This window comes from Peromyscus leucopus, chromosome X (assembly GCF_004664715.2).
Source record: "Peromyscus leucopus breed LL Stock chromosome X, UCI_PerLeu_2.1, whole genome shotgun sequence".
In the NCBI taxonomy this organism is placed as follows: domain Eukaryota; kingdom Metazoa; phylum Chordata; class Mammalia; order Rodentia; family Cricetidae; genus Peromyscus; species Peromyscus leucopus.
The window spans coordinates 42217706-42228604 of NC_051083.1; the positions used below are offsets into that span (position 1 = coordinate 42217706).

The following is a 10899-nucleotide window of genomic DNA, read 5'->3' on the forward strand; positions in this document are numbered from 1 at the left end:
CTATCCTCATATCTAATAAAATAGACTTCAAACTAAAATCAATCAAAAGAGATCAGGATGGACATTACATATTTATCACCGGAAAAATCCACCAAGAAGAAGTCTCAATTCTAAATATTTATGCTCCAAATACAAAAGCACCCACATTCATAAAAGAAACACTACTAAAGTTTAAAACGCACATCAAACCCCACACACTAGTAGTGGGAGATTTTAACACACCACTCTCACCAAAAGATAGATCTACCAGACTGAAACTTAACAAAGAAATAAAGGACCTAACAGATGTTATGACTCAAATGGACCTAATAGATATCTACAGAATATTCCATCCTAATACAAAAGAATATACCTTCTTCTCAGCATCCCATGGAACCTTCTCAAAAATTGACCACATGCTTGGACACAAAACAAATCTCAACAGATACAAAAAAAATAGAATAACCTCCTGTATCTTATCAGACCACCATGCCTTAAAGTTAGACCTCAACAACAACAAAAATTATAGAAAACCCACAAACTCATGGAAACTGAATAATGCCCACCTGAAACATCAATGGGTCAAGGAAGAAATAAAGAAAGAAATTAAAGAGTTCCTAGAATTCAATGAAAATGAAAGTACAACATACCCAAACTTATGGGACACTATGAAAGCAGTGCTAAGAGGAAAATTCATAGCTCTATATGCACACATGAAGAAGATCGAGCAATCCCATACCAATGAATTAACAGCACAACTGAAAGCTCTAGAACAAAAAGAAACAAACTCACCCAGGAGAAATAGATGCCAGGAAATAATCAAATTGAGGGCTGAAATCAACGAAATAGAAAACAAGAGAACAATACAAAAAAATCAATGAAACAAAGAGTTGGTTCTTTGAAAAAATCAACAAGATAGACAAACCCCTAGCCAAATTAACCAAAAGGCAAAGAGAGAGCACCCAAATTCACAAAATCAGAAATGAAAAGGGAGACATAACAACAGACAACCAGGAAATCCAGAGAATCATCAGATCATACTTCAAAAACCTGTACTCCACAAAAATGGAAAACCAGGAAGAAATGGACAATTTTCTGGATAAATACCAAATACCAAAATTAAATCAAGACCAGATAAACCATTTAAATAGACCAATAACCCCTAAAGAAATAGAAAAAGTCATCAAAAGTGCGACCAAGTAGGATTCATCCCAGGGATGCAAGAATGGTTCAACATATGAAAATCAGTCAATGTAATACACCATATAAACAAACTGAAAGAAAAAAACCACATGATCATCTCCTTAGATGCTGAAAAAGCCTTTGACAAAATCCAACACCCCTTCATGATAAAGGTCTTAGAAAGATCAGGAATACAAGGAACATTTCTAAACATAATAAAAGCAATTTATAGCAAGCCAACAGCAAACATCAAATTAAATGGAGAGAAACCCAAAGCGATACCACTAAATTCAGGAACAAGAAAAGGCTGTCCACTCTCCCCATATTTATTCAATATAGTACTAGAAGTTCTAGCTAGAGCAATAAGACAACAAAAAGAGATCAAAGGGATACAAATTGGCAAGGAAAAAGTCAAACTTTCACTATTTGCAGATGATATGATAGTATACATAAGTGACCCAAAAAACTCTACCAGGGAACTCCTACAGCTGATAAACTCCTTCAGTAAAGTGGCAGGATACAAGATCAACTCAAAAAAATCAGTAGCCCTCCTATACACAAATGATAAAAGGGCTGAGAAAGAAGTCAGAGAAACATCACCCTTTATAATAGCCACAAATAATATAAAATACCTTGGGATAACACTAACTAAACAAGTGAAGGACCTTTTTGATAAGAACTTTAAATCTCCAAAGAAAGAAATTGAAGAAGATATCAGAAAATGGAAGGATCTACCGTGCTCATGGATAGGTAGGATTAATATAGTAAAAATGGCGATCTTACCGAAAGCAATATACAGATTCAATGCAATCCCCATCAAAATCCCAACACAATTCTTCACAGACTTGGAAAGAAAAATACTCAACTTTATATGGAAAAACAAAAGACCCTGGATAGCTAAAAGAATCCTATACGATAAAGCAACCCTTGGAGACATCACCATCCCTGACCTCAAACTCTACTATAGAACTATAGTAATGAAAACAGCTTGGTACTGGTATAAAAACTGACATACGGACCAATGGAATCAAATTGAAGACCCTGACATTAATCCATGCACATATGAACACCTGGTTTTTGACAAAGGAGCCAAAACTATACAATGGAAAAAAGAAAGTATCTTCAACAAATGGTGCTGGCATAACTGGATGTCAATATGTAAAAGATTACAAATAGATCCATATCTGTCACCATGCACAAAACTCAAGTCCAAGTGGATCAAAGACCTAAACATAAATCCAGTTACACTAAACTTAATAGAAAAGAAAATAGGAAGCACTCTTGAACGCATTGGCACTGGAGACCATTTCCTAAATAAAATACCAACAGCACAGACCCTGAGCACAACAATTAATAAATGGGACCTCTCGAAACTGAGAAGCTTTTGCAGGGCAAAAGACACAGTCAATAAGACAAAAAGACAGCCAACAGAATGGTAAAAGATCTTCACCAACCCCACATCTGACAGAGGATTGATCTCCACAATATATAAAGAACTCAAGAAACTAGACATCAAAGTACTGAACAGTCCAATTAAAAAATGGGCTAAAGAGCTAAACAGAGAATTCACAAAACAAGAACTACAAATGGCTGAAAGACATTTAAAAAAATGTTCAACATCCTTAATCATCAGAGAAATGCAAATCAAAACGACTCTGAGATACCACCTTACACCTGTTAGAATGGCTACGATCAAAAACACCAATGACAACCAATGTTGGAGAGGATATGGAGCAAAGGGAACACTCCTCCACTGTTGGTGGGAATGTCAACTTGTACAACCACTGTGTTAATCAGTATGGCAGTTTCTCAGAAAATTAGGCATCGAACTACCTCAAGACCCAGCCATCCCACTCTTGGGCATATACCCAAGGAATGCTGATACATACCGTAAAGATACATGCTCAGCTGTGTTCATAGCAGCACTATTTGTAATAGCCAGAACCTGGAAACAACCTAGATGCCCATCAACGGAAGAATGGATGAAAAAAATGTGGTACATATACACAACGGAGTACTACTCAGCAGAGAAAAACAATGAAAGCATGAAATTTGCAGGCAAATGGATGGAACTAGAAAAAATCATCCTGAGTGAGGTAACCCAAACCCAGAAAGACAGTCATGGTATGTACTCACTCATAGGTGGATTCTAGATATAAAATAAAGAACAATCAGACCACAACCCATAGAACCATAGAGGCTATATATATAGCATGGAGGTCCCTAGGACGACCGTGGCTTATAATAAATTTCAGTTTTACTCAATTATTGAAAAAAAAATAGCCAAATGAATGGAAACACATGAACTATGAACCAAAGGTTGAGGGGCCCCCAGCTGGATCAGGCCTTCTGAATAGGTGAGACAGTTGATTGGCTTGATCAGTTTGGAAGGCAACTAGGCAGTGGGACCAAGTCCTGTGCTCATTGCATGAGTTGGCTGTTTGAAACCTGGAGCTTATGCAGGGACACTTGGCTCAGTCTGGAAGGAAGAGACTGGACCTGCCTGGACTGAGTCTACCAGGTTGATCACAGTCCTCGGGGGAGGACTTGTCCTGGAGGAGGTGGGAATCGGGCTAGGCTGGGGGTAAGGGGAGGGGGTGGGAGGGGGGAGAATAGGGGAACCAATGGCTGATATGTAGAACTGAATGGTGTTGTAAAATAAAATATATATTAAAAAAAGACAAAAAAATCCTCCATAACTGTCTTTGAATATTACATGACTTAAGGAAAATGTTACAATTCAAAATCATATATGTTTTAGTATTTAACATACTTAAATGAGTTCTCATAGTTCTATACATTACTGAGTTTTCAAACTCAGTACATGATGTCAAAGTTTCAATAGATCCTGTGCATATATTTTAAAATCCAAAGTGATGAAAGTTCACTGAGAAATTTTATGGTTTCCACCTAATTTCCTGAATCTTGCAACTGAATACTCCCATATTCCTCGGCTTACTGTGTTTTGAAAAGCCACTGATTCTTAGCCATCACCTGGTTGTACTGAACTTCATCCATGGTAGCAAACTAGCATAGATATAATTCATAGACATAATGAAATAGGGCTCAAATGCTTTATTCCTCATTTTCCCAAATTATTTCATAAACATTATCAATCACTCTTTCTCCATTAGGACAACACACCTTTCCTATTGCTTTCCCTCCAATTTGCACATTATACTCTTTCCCAAAGTGATAATTATCCAACCCAAACAATCATTACTAAAGGGCAATTTTATAGACTTGCTCTTCTTATTAACAAAATAAACCTTGCACTTCCTCTTTCATTTTCATTTTCTTAAAACTGTTGTAGTCAATGCTTTTAAAAATTATCAATGTGAAAGGACATGGAGTTTAACTTACTTGTCTCCAAATGAAAAGCTGCAAAACATAAATATCTAATTTTTTTTTATTTTAGTGTCAGGATTCAAGTCTGGAAAAATATGAATGATAGGTTCATTTGTGATACTTTTCAGCATCTTATGTGACAAAAGACCTCACTAACGTTGATTGTGCTTGGAGTGGGGTACATAGAAAATAGTTGTTTGTTATTAAAAATTAAAGCCAAAACTATTTCCCCAGGGTTTTATAACACATACTTTCTGATTACAAAATTGAGCTGTAATTTTAGAAATCTAGCCTCAAGGTTACAATTTTGGCTCCTCTCTTCTATAGAAAATACAAAGTTGTATTAAACAGAAACATTTATTGTGCTGCAATACATTATTATGAAAACATTTCTTACATTCAAAGACACTGGAACTTTTGCTAGCTATCACAGCTTAGTTAATAATTCACCTTGAGGTCATGTAGACTAAAGACTGCTGTCTTACTCTGTACTCAGCCTGTTTGTTCAACCTGCCTTTAAGAGAACAATGTAACAATAAATCTCACTTGCCTTGGATCTCCTTTGAAATCAAATTTTACAACCTAAGCTAATTCACAGTTGTTTTTATTTAAAAATCTATATTTATTTGAAAACAAAAAAGGATGGATTTTTCTAAAAAGAATGAAATAAAATAAATAAAGCCAATGCATCAAAGTGTGAGCAGTAGAATCTCTTCCAGATGCTGAACAGCACCAAGCAATGTCTGGACCAGGCTGGGGACATTCAGGTGGTAGATCTCTTTAAACCAGACCACAAAGAATACTTCATTCCCTGAAAGGCCTTCACATTTTTATTATTTTTTCATTTATTTTACATACTGAACACATTTTCCCCTCCTCCCTTTCCTAATGTTCCCTCCCCCTAATTCCCTTCTACCTCACTATCTACTCCTCCATCTCCATTTAGAAAGGGCCAGGCCTCCCATGGGAGTCAGCAAAGCATGATATGTCACAACACGTAGAGGTAGGACCTACCTCCTCCCCTTGCATCAAAGTTGGGCATGGTAACCTAGCATGGGGATTGGGTTCCCAAAAGCCAAGCACCAGGGTGTAGCAAGAATCTTAAAAGTTCTTATTAATAAATCAAACCTGAGGCCAGTTATTGGGGTGAACACTGGAAGATCAGAGAGCCAGAAAAAGACACAGCTACCTCACCTCGCCGGATACTCAGCTGGTCTTGCTTCCTCAGACTGAAGCCTCTGTGTCCTCATATCCAAACGGCTCTCAGCTGTACTGCTGCTAGAAGCTTGAAAGCTTAACCAGCCAAATGCTTCTAGTTTCTGGTCCTCATGCCTTATAAACATTTCTGCTTTCTACCACCACTCATTTGTATCTAGTGGCTGTTTTGTCTCTGACCCCAGATAAGTTTATTAGGGTGCACAATATTTTGGGGAATACAATACCACTACACCAGAGACATGTCCTGATCTCACTGTTAGGAGCTCCACATACAGGCCAAGCTACACAACTGTCACACACATGAAGTAGGCCTAGGTCAGTCCCACGCAGGCTACCTAGCTGTCAGTCCAGAATTGGTGACCTCCCATAAGCTCAGGTCAGCTGTCTCTGTGAGTTCACCTGCCATGACTTTGACCCCCCTGGCTCTTAAAATCCTCCCTCTTTCTCTTCAACAGAACTCCTGGAGCTCTGCCTTGTGCTTGCCTCTAGATCTCTGCACATGCTTCCATCATTTAGTGGATGAATGCTCTTTGATGACAATTACGATAGTCACCAATCTGATTACACAAGGTGAGTTCAGGGACCCTCTCCACTATTGCTAGGATTCTTAGCTGGGGCCATCCTTGTGGATTCCTGGGTCTTTCCCTGGCACCAGGTTTTTCCCTAACCCCATAATTCCCCCCATCAAGATATCTCTCTTATTATTCTCCCCGTCCATCTTGCTCCTGCCCCCAACCAGCCTAACCCTATCCCTCATGTTCCCATACCTCCACCCTCCATGCTTCTAGTTTACCCAGGAGTTCTCTTCTATTTCCCTTTCCCAGGTAAATCCATATATCTGTCTTTGGGCCCTTCTAACTTCAACCAAACAAGTGAAAGACCTGTATGACAAGAACTTTAAGTCTTTGAAGAAAGAAATTGGAAAAGATATCAGAAAATGGAAAGATCTTCCATGTTCATGGTTCTGTAGGATTAACATAGTAAAAATGGAAATCTTACCAACAATAATCTACAGACTCAGTGCAATCTCCATCAAAATTCCAACACAATTCTTCACAGATCTCAAAAGAGCAATACTCAACTTCATACGGAAAAGCAAAAAACTCAGGAGAGTTAAAACAATTCTGTACAATAAAGGAACTTCTGGAGGTATCACCATCCCTGACTTCAAGCTCTACTACAGAGCTATAGTAATAAAAAACAATATGGTATCAGCATAAAAACAGACAGGTAGATCAATGGAATCAAATCAAAGACCCTGAGGTAAATCCACACACCTATGAACACCTTATTTGCTGGTAGCAACAACAGATGGCAACTAATATTCAAGGTGTCAACTTACCAGATGAATAATTCTTTGATGGGATACATCATTAGGCATGGCTGAGGGGCCACAGACTTTGGAATATCATTTGCTTCTGTCTGTAATTTCACATGTGCTAGTGCAATTTTTCCCTAAGCAGCTATGGGAATCTCCCATTACTTGTATTCATAGTGTGTTTCTCTCATGAATGCAGCTCGATCTATTGGGATCTTAATATGTAAAGATGACTTCTGCTTAAGCTGTATTGTCCATTTGATATCAATAATGTTAGCTTACACTAGCTTACACAGAGTTTTTTTTTTTTTTTTTTTTTTTTTTTTTGGTTTTTCAAGACAGGGTTTCTCTGTGCAGCTTTGCGCCTTTCCTGGAACTCACTTTGTAGACCAGGCTGGCCTCGAACTCATAGAGATCTGCCTGGCTCTGCCTCCCAAGTGCTGGGATTAAAGGCGTGCGCCACCACCGCCTGGCCTCTTACACAGAGTTTTAAAGAGTAATTGAATATAAAGTAATGCTACACGAGTCAGGAATTAAAGTCCCTGTGAGCTATTTTATATCATAGCTTAGACTGACATAGGAATATAGTTATATCCACTCAGCTATAAGACAACTGTATAACATTAGCTGATTTGAAGCTTCAAAGTAACTTTAAGATTGGATCAGGTTCCTTGCTAATGGTTTTACAGATAAAAATTCCCTATCTTAGTTCATAATGACATACTGAACTATCTGGCTAGGTTGTAAATACAAAAAGCCCAATTATTGCTAGCTGGCAAGTGATTAAGTCCTTCCACCTATTCCTGACCTCAATTTGTGAAAATATATTGTTACTAGTCTAGACTACAGAAAATAACTTGACTTTGTATCCCCTAATGAGGGCTGCAGGTGTTTTTAGATAATTAGAAGTTACACGAAGAACACAAAAATACATTTTAAGATTTAAAACATTTTTAGTGTCACTATGCTTTGGAGAGTGCCAAAATGAGCTCATATTAAGAGAATTAAGGTAAACCTGAGTTCCAATCAAAGCATTTATAACACATCTTTCTGTAAACACTCATAGTCTGAGAGAGCCCAGGCATTTAGAACTAATAAAAAAAAATGTTAGTTTAAAATGTTATTACATGCCAGGCAGTGGTGGCACGTGCCTTTAATCTCAGCACTCAGGAGGCAGAGCCAGGTGTATATCTGTGAGTTTGAGGCCAGCCTGGTCTACAGAGTGAGATCCAGGACAGGCACCAAAACTACACATAGAAACCCTGTCTCGAAAAACCAAAAAAAAAAAAAAAAAAAAAAAAACTACACTTAGAAATATAGCATATATGCATGAATTCCTTATTTTTCTTAGATTTAACAGTTTAGCTTTATAACTATTTTAATTCTTTATAAGATTAACTCTTTATTTACATAGCATAACGACTTGTTCTTTCTTTGCAGCTGGAGCTGCATTTTACAGCCCCACCAATTAAGAAGTTGAGATTTATTACAAGTGTGTAGTCTGAATGAATGACTCTGTTTCTTATAATTTACTGGAATGTGACCTTTATGTAACTTCTATATTGCCTGAAGGATTGCTGTTAGCTATATATAGCTATGTAGAACAAAGAAAGAAATTTTTTTCAACATAAGACAATAAAGTTGCCAGGCGGTGGTGGCGCACGCCTTTAATCCCAGCACTCGGGAGGCAGAGACAGGTGGATCTTTGTGAGTTCGAGGCCAGCCTGGGCTACCAAGTGAGTTCCAGGAAAGGCACAAAGCTACACAAGAGAAACCCTGTCTCAAAAAAAAACAAACAAACAAAAAAAAAAGACAATAAAGTAACCATCAGAATGCATGTGAATTCACTCCATTCCTATATAGCCCTCAGATAAAAGTCCCTAGTTTTGCTACACTGTGGCATTCTCTTTGAGCCCTGTCAGCAGCCTGGCGTTGATCTCTACAAGCAGCAATACTTATTTTGACAAAGAAGCCAAAATTACACAATGGAAAAAAGAAAGCTTCTTCACTAAATGGTGTTGGCAATACTGGATGTCAACATGTAGAAAAATGCAAATAGATCCATGTCTATTACCCTGCACAAAACTCAAGTCAAGTGGATCAAAGACATCAACATAAATCCAGTTACACTGAAGCTGATAGAAGAGAAAGTAGGAAGTAGCCTTGAATGCATTGGCACAGGAGACAACTTTCTGAATATAACACTGGTAGCACAGACACTGAGATGAAAAATTAATAAATGGGACCTCCTGAAACTGAAAAGCTTCTGTAAGGTAAAGGACATGGTCAATAAGCAAAAAATGGCAGTATACAGAATGTGAAAAGATCTTCACGAACCCCACATCTGATAGAGGGCTAATCTCCAAAATATATGATGAAATCAAGAAACTAGACATCAAAATACCAAATATTTCAATTAAAAAAGGTGGTATAGATTTAAACAGAGAATTCTCAACAGAAGAATCTCAAATGGCCAAGATACACTTAAAGAATTTTTCAACATCCTTAGCCATCAGGGAAATACAAATCAAAAGCATTCAGAGATAACATCTTACACCTGAGAGAATGGCTATGGTCAAAGACAGTAAAGACTGTTGTGCAATATTATTTTAAGATGGGTTAAATTTGTTTATGCTCTGGAACATTTGTTTAATGATGCAAAGATGTGTTGCATTCTTTTATGTTGCAACATAAAAGAATTTGCTTAACTTAACATAAAAGTTATTTGTAAGATATACAGAAGTAAGATAAAGGTAAAAAACTCAGAGGCAAAAGGTAGACAGGATTCCTTAAGTAAAGGAAATCTAGCAAGAAACAAGCCAAGCTAGAACTGGCCATTTATAAGTAAGAATAAGACTCTGTGTGATTTATTTGGAAGTTGGGTTGTGGGCCCCTCAAAGTGAAAAAGAGTCAAAGAATAAAAACAACCAAGAACAACAGATGATAGCCTAACAGACCAACTTCTTTCTTCCCTCTTTTGCTGTCACATTGAAATTATTTCTTACCTAGAGAATCCTGGTATCAAAATCTTCATGTTTTTCCTTTGGGTCCCAGGTCTGGGAAGGGGTGTTAATACTAAAAAGTCGTCATGTGTTTCTACTCCATCTGTGCTCCCATTTAACTTTTATCTTCCTCCTTCTGTCCCTCTTTTCTCTCCACTAGGTGATGTCTGCCTCCACTTTCTCCTGCTTTTCTTTACTTCTTTATCTAATGATCTGGACTACTCCATTTTTCTTAAGAGGGACATTCAGACCAGGCCACAGAAAGCAAGAATGCCTTTCACCAATTATCTGGCTCCTCTTCAAATTTTTTCTTCTTTTCTCTGTTCTTTTGCATCTGCTTTATCTTGTTCCAGGGCCCATCTCTGCTAAGGCACCCTTCCAGAGTTCTTGTGCTGTCAGTTTGGTGAAGAAACAGTAGGGTCTATTCTACTGGCCCATCCAGCTGACCAGACAGGAAATGCAACACTATGTCTTCAGCACATGGCTCAAGCTGGTCAGCAGTGGTTGTTTCTTGTTTCCCTTGTAGACAAAGAGCCATGGCTGAGAGCTCTCTTCACTGCCAAAAAGGAAACTGCTCCTGGAAAGGTAAGAGCTGCCTAGACAGGAAATGACCTGCTGGCATACTACACAGTGCCATACATCGAGGAGCCTAATACCCAGCTTTCATCTTAAAATATGTACTCTTCCATGCTCAGGAATCAGAGGACAATATATGTTCACATGTATGAATGAATGTTGTAATCATTTGCTGAAAACAGAAAATAGGGTGAACATGATTTTATTAAATGAATATCTGCTCTAAATGTTGAAAACAACATACAGATATCGATTGATTACATTTGATTGTTATCT

The 10899-nt window shown here is 37.7% G+C and overlaps 1 pseudogene; it reads right to left on the minus strand.

Annotated features, from left to right (window-relative positions):
• Positions 1–9993: 9993 nt before the first annotated feature.
• Positions 9994–10684, minus strand: LOC114685590 (annotated as a pseudogene).
• Between the last annotated feature and the right edge of the window lie 215 nt (positions 10685–10899).